The sequence below is a fragment of the Lissotriton vulgaris genome, chromosome 8, assembly GCF_964263255.1.
Source record: "Lissotriton vulgaris chromosome 8, aLisVul1.2, whole genome shotgun sequence".
Classification (NCBI taxonomy): domain Eukaryota; kingdom Metazoa; phylum Chordata; class Amphibia; order Caudata; family Salamandridae; genus Lissotriton; species Lissotriton vulgaris.
This window is the reverse complement of record NC_141696.1, coordinates 1419187202-1419197343: the sequence shown is the minus strand read 5'-3', so window position 1 is coordinate 1419197343 and position 10142 is coordinate 1419187202.

Below are 10142 nucleotides of genomic sequence, written 5' to 3'. Positions count from 1 at the left end.
TAGGCAGAAAGGGTACTGCTACACGACATAGGTTTCCATCTGAGACTAAGAGAGATTGAGCTTCTTCGGAAGTCCAACGGCTGACACCTTTTTAGGTAAAGAATTTGTTAAGTAGGGATGTCATCTAGCATAGAGTAGGGACAGTTTAACCTGTTTCATTTTCTTTCTGTAAATGACGCTTCAGATTCATCTGGTGTCAATGATATTCAACTTATTGATTTTTGAATTGGTCTTGGTAGTTTTCTTCTGTCGATTGAGATCTCTTAGAGAGTTCATGTTCATTCTATTACCTGTATACCTTTTGAACCTTATATTGAGGTGTTTGTACTTGCAATTGATTTTGGCTTTATAATAAATCTTTAAACTTTTACAGTCGTAAGTGGTTCTTCAGAGTTGCGTCAGTCTATGGGGTTGATTTAACCTATGTGGGTTTGCCTTTTACTCAATGACAGTCAATAACCGATCCAAAAAGGGACAAGTGAGATAAGGATCAGGGTGATCAGATAATCGATCAAAATCTCATTCCCGCAGTTGGTAGCAGAGAAAGATGGTTGGCTTCTTGAGGAAGGCAACCTAGGTTAGGTCAAGATTACCCCAAGGCCCCTAGTCATCGACGACCAGAAGAAGAGCTACCTGCCGAAGAAGGTGCTGACGGTGCGAGAGAGAAAAAGCAGCAGAGTCGGTCGAGAGTGAGTATAAGGGTCATGCGTTGCCAGATTGCGGTGTTTTGTGTTGTACCTGTGTTGTAATGTCAAGCGGAGTTGAATGCCTGTAGTGTGATTGAGAGACGGTTGTGAGCGCGCGCAACCGGGGAAAATCTTAAGTCCAGGGAAGGGCTTAAGTGGTTCGGGTGTATCGGACATCCAGAGTAATTGTCTACCATTGTGAAGGGGGTCATGAGGTACCATTGATCGCCCGTAGGACCGTGATAGGGGGAACGTAAGTGTGAGTGTATGAGTAAACGGATGCTGGTCGGACGTTCACTGTGTGTAAGTAACCTATCAGTAAGGCGATCGTCTGACCGTTGTGAAAGACGCTTCGTCAGTTGAGGTGACAATTACAGTTAGACTGTGGACGTACAGTCAAAGAAAAGTGATTGCTTGGTCGTAAGTAGTCATTTTTCGGTGTATGAATGAGACGCATGCGGGACCGGGAGACGAGCTGAGAAAGGAGGGGAACTGCTGCGAAGGGGACGAGTGACGTCAGAGCGAGCCGCGCTGGGATAGGCTGGTTGGTGTAGAGCCGCGCTGGGATAGGTTAGTCAGCGAAAGCCGCGTAGGGATTGGTGGTTCACCATCGGGAAGTAAAACAAGGAAGAGAATTAAGGAAAAGCATAGATTCTTGAAAATGAAGTGTTTTAAATGTTTAAGAGGGATGTTTAGGAGAGAAAATATAGAGGCAATGAGCGGGGAAGAGTCCCCACCGGAGGGCACACCAGCTCATTACATGGCCGTGAATGTTGGGTTACATACTATATTGTGGATTTCTGAGTGGAGCAAGTTAACAGAGGGAAATGAGGAACTGACGTTTCCGAGATACGGAACGTTTAGGTTAGAAGCATTGAACCAGCTGAAAGCAGTAATGCTCGCAACGAGACCTCTACCCAGGCCAACACAGTTCGAAGCCCTCAATGCATGGTTCAGGGCGGCGTACGACCGGAGCCTGAACAGGCGCCAAGAAAGAGTGAAACGATCGGTAAGGGCAGTGCAGGATGCCAAATGGGATGATGAAGCTAAAAAGTGGAGGGTGCAGAGAATAGAAGCAGATAAACTGTACCCAGTGATAGAAGTTACAGGAGAAAAGAAGCCTCCAGAGGAGGATGATGAGAGCGAGACGGATGATAGTCTGATAAATAGGCTATTATTAGACAGACCACCTCCGTACAATAGAGAAGCCGAACGTCCCGAGCTCCAGCAGGGGGACGGGGCCGGAAAAGGGGAATATAGACCGCTCCCCATATCAGATTGGGAACCAAAAAAAGGCGAGGAAATACCTCAACCTAGTCCAGTACAGAGAGTAGTCGGAAGGTTTGTGGTACAAAAGGTGCCGGAAACAGAGTGTGCAAGGTCATATCAGCTGCCGGACGCTCTACAAGTACCTGTTACCATAGGTCCTGTAGTGTCGATTTACAACCCAGAGAGAGCACGAGAGGAGGAACAGGCACGATTGGACAGGGAAAGAGCAGAGATGGAAGGCAGGAACAATACGATTAATTCACAAAGACAGTTGCTAGGACCGAGAGGTCGGAGTACCCCATGGGATTCAGTAACGGATCCCTTAATAGAGCAGGGGGATCAGAGAGGGCTGATGGATCTAAGGGGACCACGACCGAAGTCCCATAAGGAGCTAAGGGAGTACTTGAAAGAATGGGATGCTGCCGTAGAGACTCAGAATAACAGAATAGAAACGGAAGCGGAATGGAGAGGCCGGGATAACAGAGTCCTCTCCCACTGTGGAGCTGGCGAAAGCAGTCCAGAGTGGGACGGCAGGAGTCAGGAAAGCAAAGGAGATACCTGCCATACCACCGGTGGCAATAGACAAACGTGTGAAGACAAGAGTACAGGATGTGGGGGGGTGCCTCGCCCTATCCTTAGTGAGGGAGATCGAAGGACACAGGAGTACAGAGAAAGTTACAGGTGCACTCACCACACACCGGGCGAAAATGTGCAACATTGGAGTCGCGGGAGTATGGAGAGTCGCGAAGGGTCTCACCATGTATCCAGTGATCACGGACGAGATCGCTGGAACATGGAGAGCCGTGAGGGACCTTATCGTTTACTGAGTGACACCAGACAGCAAGGGAATTGCGGAGACTTAGAAAATAACGGGGGATCCTATCATGTGTCTAGAGAGACAGAGCCGAAGAGACAGAATGGGGTGGTGGGAAATAGAACATTGTTCCACCATACACCTAGAGAAGATGGAAGAGCATGGGATTTAGAAAGATGGGAACAAAGGAGGACTCCTCATAGCTCACCTGTGCCTAGACGTAGGACTCGGAGTTGGGACGAGAGGGATGTAAACGGACCATTTCGGAGTGAGGTACTGAGAGCTGAGGTAAAGGCAAAAAGACTCGATGTAACCAGTCTAAAATCAGATCTAGATGAAATAATAGACGGCACATTGCCAATGGAGAGAATAGACCTGTATGAACAAGATGAGGTACTGTTTATGGCAAAGGATGTTACTCGGAAGGCGAGGTCAGTACATGAAAGATTATCTGAGTTGGCAACCAGGTACATGATAGACTTATCCAGAACTAAAGCATTACAGGGTAACCATAGGCGGAATTGCACGGATCAGGATCTAGACGAACGGAGGACGATTGGGTTGAAAATACACATAAAGGAACTGATATTGGGCATAAGAACGTGGAGGGATTTGGATAAATGGGAGGAAAGATGGTCCAAGAGGGGGACCGTCAGAAGGAGCACAATTGGGATGTCCCCAGAGGGAGGGCCACCGCGAATGGAAGCTTTCCCTTTGCGAGAAATCGCGAATGGAAGCTACGTACATGTGCCCTGGAGTAGGGGGGATTTAGCGGCATTTACCAATTCCTTTCCTAAGCTGAGGGAGAACCCCGTGGAGTGGTATAAACAGGTAGAGAGGTTTGTAAAGATCTCCAAAGTACTGTGGGTCGATTTGAACACCCTGTTTGACATTGTAGTACCAGGGGATTTGTGGACAGCATGCAAGCTTAGTGTTGAATGGCCCATTTCTGAACCGGATAGGGACGCCCAGACGAACGGGCCATCAGAGAAAGTCATGGAAAAATATGAGAGGGTAATGGCATGGTTGAAAGAAAAGGTGCTGTTGCAGGACATAGACTGGGTTAAGATAGATCGAACCACTCAGGAGCCCAAAGAGACTGTCCATGAGTATTATGAGAGATTGCTGAAAGCGTTCAAACAGTACAGTGGGTTGGATGTGATGGATCCAAAAGACATAGGGCAGTTTGTGTCAAAGTTCGTTCTGGGTCTGAGACCTGACATCAGCTTGATGATTCAGCAGCATTTAATTTGTTGGCAAAACAAACCATTAGATGAAATTCTGAGATATGCAAGGTACTGCAGCGATGAAATAGACTCGAAGGCAAAGAAGCTTAAGGAAAAACTGATGTTGGTACAGATGCAGTCAGCTGGAAAGGGTGGACAGCGGCAACAGGGAACCGGAACCCTAGGGAAAAAGCAGAATAATCAAAGTAAAGGCAATGAGGAAAAACAGAGACCTAGGATAGATATTGCGACATTGAAAAAGACGACTAGGTGCCACCAGTGTAACGAGGTGGGACATTGGAAACGCGAGTGCCCCTATAATATCGAGACTGGAGAATTAGAACCTGAGGAAGACGATGTCCAGAACAGTCTGGTGAAGGGAACTACGATACCGAAGGGAAAGTTTATCAAAGGGGGGACTCCGACTCCTCGAGCCCAGTTCCCTCAACCACCTCGTATTGCGAACGGGGGAAAAACCTATAGACAACTGCCACTGTTCGTAGGAGGAGAGGAATACTACTACGTTGATCCCCTTACGGGACAGCGAGTGAATAGAGAGGAAGATTGTACCCTAGGAGCAGCCTTAGAGGTAGACCAGAGGGGACCATACGTGGAGGCTGAAGTGGCAGGGTGTCCTACGACCTTTTTGGTGGACACGGGGGCCACTCGATCCACTCTGAGATCAGCGGTGGTCCCAGGTCTGCCAATGTCAGGAGAAACGATCCAGGTAGTAGGAGTCGCAAATACGAGAATGACGAATCCTCTGACGGAACCAGTGTCGGTGAAAATAGGGCAATACAGTGATGAGCACCAGTTTGTGGTTTGCGATTCCAGTCCTGTGTGTCTGTTAGGAAGGGACCTGTTATGCAAACTGAATTGTACGATATATTGCACACCTCAAGGAGTAGAAGTGCAGACTAACGATGATGATGCCGATTTTAAAGTTGCAAACTCACAGGTATGCGTGGAGCTATATCTTACCTTGACGGTGGAGGAGCTTCCATGGGACTTGAGAGGTGCGGTGTCATCTGAGGTGTGGGATTTCACTGGGGAAGAAATAGGACTGATCAAAGGGGTAGAGCCAGTAAAGATCATGGTAAAACCAAATGCTGAGTATCCAAGAACACCCCAATACAAGTTGACTCCGGAGACGATTGCAGGAATAAAGCCTGTGATCGAATCCATGATTAAGCAGGGAATACTGAAGGAAATCGTGGGAAGCCCATGTAACTCCCCGATTATGGGTTTGCAGAAGCCTAGTGGGAAATACAGAATAGTGCAAGATCTTCGAAAGATTAATAATATAGCTGTTTCATGTTGTCCAGTGGTACCGAATCCATCAGTGATACTGTTTCAGATACCATTCCAAGTTGAGTGGTTCACGGTGATAGACCTGTGCCAGGCCTTCTTTTCAATCCCCTTAGATGAGGAAAGCCAATATCTTTTCGCTTTTAAGCTGGAAAATCGTGTTTTAACATGGTGTCGTATCCCACAGGGGTATACAGAAAGCCCATCGATTTTTAACCAGCTGCTGAAGAGAAATCTTGAAAGTCTAGTACTGCCCATGAACTCGGTTCTGGTTCAGTACATAGACGACCTACTTGTGGCGTCAGAAACTGAGGAAGCTTGCAAAATAGACACCATCACCTTATTAAATCACTTGGCAGAGAACGGACACAAGGTGTCTCCAAGAAAATTGCAGTATTGTTTGACAGAAGTGCAGTACTTGGGTCACAGGATTGAAAAGGGAAAACGGAAGGTGTCACCAGACAGAATAGAGGCGATCATGAAAATGAATTCGCCCACAACACAAAGAGAAGTCAGGATGTTCCTAGGAATGGTTGGTTATTGCAGGCAGTGGATAGCTAACTTTTCACTGAAGGCAAAACCTTTACAAAAACTGACGCACAAGGGGGTGAGTGATCCGGTACCATGGGACAAAGATTGTTTGATGGCGTTTCTGCAGCTGAGGGAGGACTTGTGTCGTGCCCCGGCTTTAGGAATGCCTGATTACGAAAAACCATTCTTACTTTACTGCTGTGAAAGGGAAGGTTGTGGTTTGTCAGTTTTGGCTCAGATACACGGAAATGCCCGTAGACCAGTTGCATACTTCTCGGCTACCTTAGATCCAGTAGCCGCAGCGTTGCCCGGATGTCTCAAATCCGTTGCTGCAACGGGTGTCAGCATTGAAAGGTGTGAGAATATAGTGATGGGACACCAGTTAGTGGTGTATGTACCGCATTCTGTTGAACTGTTGATGACCAGGACCAAGACACAGCATCTGACGAATAGCAGGCTCACGCGCTATGAGCAAGTCATTTTGGCTGCCGAGAACGTGACCCTAAAGAGGTGCTCTGTTTTGAATCCTGCCACTTTGATGCCACTTCCAAATGACATTGATGATGATGTATGTACAGATCATGACTGCCTTGATGTGACTGAACTATGCACCAAACCAAGACCAGATATCGTAGATGAGCCATTGACCGACCCCGATGAAATATTCTTTGTTGATGGCTCATGCGTAAGAGACGATATTGGTCAGCTGAGAGCAGCATATGCCGTTTGTACCATTACCGGAGTTGTGGAAGCCGCCTGCCTGGAAGGAGTATATTCCACTCAGGTAGCTGAAATCATTGCTTTGACCCGTGCCTGGTTAGCAGGTAATAAAATTCGAGTCACCATTTACACCGATAGCCAGTATGGTTTCGGGGTAGTTCATGACTATGGGCAGTTATGGTCTCAAAGAGGTTACATGACCTCATCAGGTTCTCCTATTAGGAATGGAGAATTTGTTCGATTATTGTTAGAAGCACTACAAGGTCCAGCAGCTATTGCCGTTGTTAAATGTACAGCACATACAAGGAATACGGACTTTGTGTCACAAGGCAATAGGTATGCCGATGAAGTCGCATGTTACTGTGCGGAACAAGGGTATTCCTTTACAGAGGTGGAAGTGGGGGGAATACAGGACAGGACCGAGTTAACTATGTTGTTGGAAACTGTAGACACTTGGGATGAGTTGAAATGTATACAAGAGAATGCCCCTGATTTCGAGAAAAAGGCATGGGAAACAGCTGGTTGTACCAAGAGTGAGATGGACTTTTGGATCTCTGCAGATGGGAGGGCAGTGTTACCAAACGAACTCGTCAGTCCAATGGCAAGGAGATTGCATGGACCAGCACACATAGGTAGAGATGCCATGGTAAGAGTATTTAGGCAAACCTGGTACAACCCAAAGTTTAGAGTAGCGGCAGAAGCAGTATGTCAACGTTGTGTGATCTGTCAACAACTGAATGTAGGGAAGAGAACACCAGTCACATTGAGCCACATAGGAAGGTCTGGGGGGCCATTCAATAGAATGCAATTAGATTTTATTGAAATGCCAAGGTGCAATTGCCTCAGATACGTCCTAGTGATTGTATATTTTCCAGATGGGTTGAGGCTTACCCCACACGTAGGTGTGACACACTTACAGTAGCAAAGCTATTGCTTAGAGAACTGATACCGCGCTTCGGGGTGCCGGCCTCTTTGGAATCAGATAGAGGAACACATTTCAACAGCGAAATTGTGAAGATGCTATGTTCAGCCCTAAGTATAGACCAGAAGCTGCACTGTAGCTATCGACCAGAAGCTTCAGGGATCGTGGAGCAAATCAACAGCACCATTAAGTCCCGACTTGTCAAAGTTTGTTCGTCGACATCCTTGAGCTGGCCTGATGCACTTCCGCTGGTCCTTATGAGCATACGTAGCACACCAGACAGAAGGACAGGTCTCTCCCCACATGAGGTGCTAATGGGGAGGGCTATGAGGCTGCCATCCGTTCCAACTGCAGCATTGTTGAACATCACAGATGATTTGATCCTGGACTATTGTAAGGGACTCTCTGACGCCATTCATTCTGTGTCTCTTCAGGTGCAGGCTGCTGAAGTCCCATCGTCTCATGACCTGTGCCACGATCTGTGTCCGGGGGACTGGGTCCTGGTGAAGAAACACGTCAGGAAGAATTGTCTAGACGTGCGCTGGCGTGGACCTTTCCAAGTCATATTGATCACGAACACTGCAGTGAAGTGTGGGGGCTTGAACAATTGGATTCACGCCTCACACACCCGAAGAGTTCCAGCACCTCCGGAAGAAGCAGCTCCTCTCTTGGAAGCCACAGAGGGGATCAGCCAAGCTGCAGAGGTGTCAGAGGAGACTGAGAGTGTGTCTGACCAGGCCGAGGACGGTCAATACACCAGCGAGACTGAAGCTGCTACAGAAGGAGAAAGTAGCTGGGAGTACGAATCAGACACTGATCAAGCTGCAAGTGGTCAAGAGGCAAGTGCAAGAACAAGGAGCAGGAGGACAAGGAGTGGAGAAGCTAGCTGGCCGGAAAGAAGGAGAAGGCCAAGCCTGAGAGCGAATCCAGAAAGAACTCTTGTCCCGATTTCTGAAGACTCAGACCTAGACGAAGGTGCAGCGGACTCAGACTCTGAGAGTCCAAGAAGATCAAGGAGGGTACGTGTGCCCTGCAGAAGATACGCCACCCCTGAGTGGACCTACCTGGCGGCAGATGTCTTGGGGACAGAGATCCGGGAGGGTGAGGGAAGTGCAGGTGACCAACCTCGATCCAATTGTAACGGTGGAAGTACGGCTGTTGACACCTGGAATCGAAACTGAAGGGTTGCTAACGTTCACACTCCCCGTCCCTCTGTATCTAAGCCGGATCAAAGACTTGGTACTGAACAGATTAGAATTTCCAACCTTGGGTCATCCAGTACCAGAACACGAGGAGAACATTCTTCGCTTAGAATTGTTGGAATATGCTATTAGAGCTGCCGGAACCAGAATTATTGTAGATACCTAAAGACTTTGTAAATAAACCAGTGAGAAAGAAGATAACCTAGCGCCTAGTGGAAAGAAGAAGAAAATTAGGGATTTCATTTAGTGGATGGAGAAGGGCTAGGGTTGTCTGTTGCTGAAAAAAAAAAGATACTTTATGACAAGAGACTTTGTCGTTTTAAAGTGTGATTCACAGACTGAGAAATCAAATGTAAGCCGAGTGAAGAAATCAAAAGAGACTTTTTCAAAGAAAAAGCTACGCTGTCTGATAACATGGAGACCGGCCGCTCGAATCGCAAAGCAAAATGTATAGTAGGCACACTTATAGCAGTAGTAATTTCTCTTATAATCATAGTAGTTACTGTATCATACATAGTGGGACATGCAAGTGCAGCTGAGACAACAGATGTAAAGCCTGTAACGACTTTGAAACCTGTTCTTGTTGGAAAGAAGGAGGAGAACAATGTAATACAGGAAAAGGCGTTATTGGCAGCTGAGGCCCGTAGGTTACACATAGATGAGTCGCAGGGAAATTTCAGAACAAACGCATATGCCAAACTATTGTATGAGTATATTGACGCCATGGAAGCCAAAGATTGTTATGTCTGCATGCAATTGCCGGCTTCAGTAGATGAAGGCATTCGATATCATCATCTTCCATTGACATATGGGATAACATGTAGTTTATTGCTCAGTATATTTTATGGTCGAGAGGGGTTTGAGTACTACTTTTCAAATTATGATTCGGTACTGCCCGAAGTCCCGAATTATAAACAAATGAACAAGTGGGACTATTACAAGAAGGAAGATAGATTGGCTAAGTTCTTCCTTCCTTGGGATACATTAGATACTTCATATGCACGCCGAAATAACCTGACTTGCAAAGTGTCAGAGATTGAGAAAAAGTTTATTGGACAAGTTGATGACCGTTACAGGAGGCAGAAGATTTTAAAAATGTCAGGACAATGGAAAACAGATTGGACCGAAGAGGAAAAGGCACATAAAAAGAAGGGTAGTAATGGTCCAATAGCTTTAGATCGAACACAGAGAGGAAAGTTATGTCTGACCCGAAGCAAAACGTATTATGAGAGTGTATTTGTAGGTGAAGTTAGTTGTGAACATGCTTTTCGGTTAGAATATTATACGAAAGATTTCTTGAAAGGAATGCAAGTGATTCCTAATGTATATTTTGTATGTGGAAGAAATGCCTATGTAAAATTGCCTGACACTTGGTATGGTTCATGTTATTTGGCAATTGTCTTCCCCAAAATATACCATGCAAAGGATTTAGAGATCATAGAAGGAAAGGCTTCGGCAAGAGGG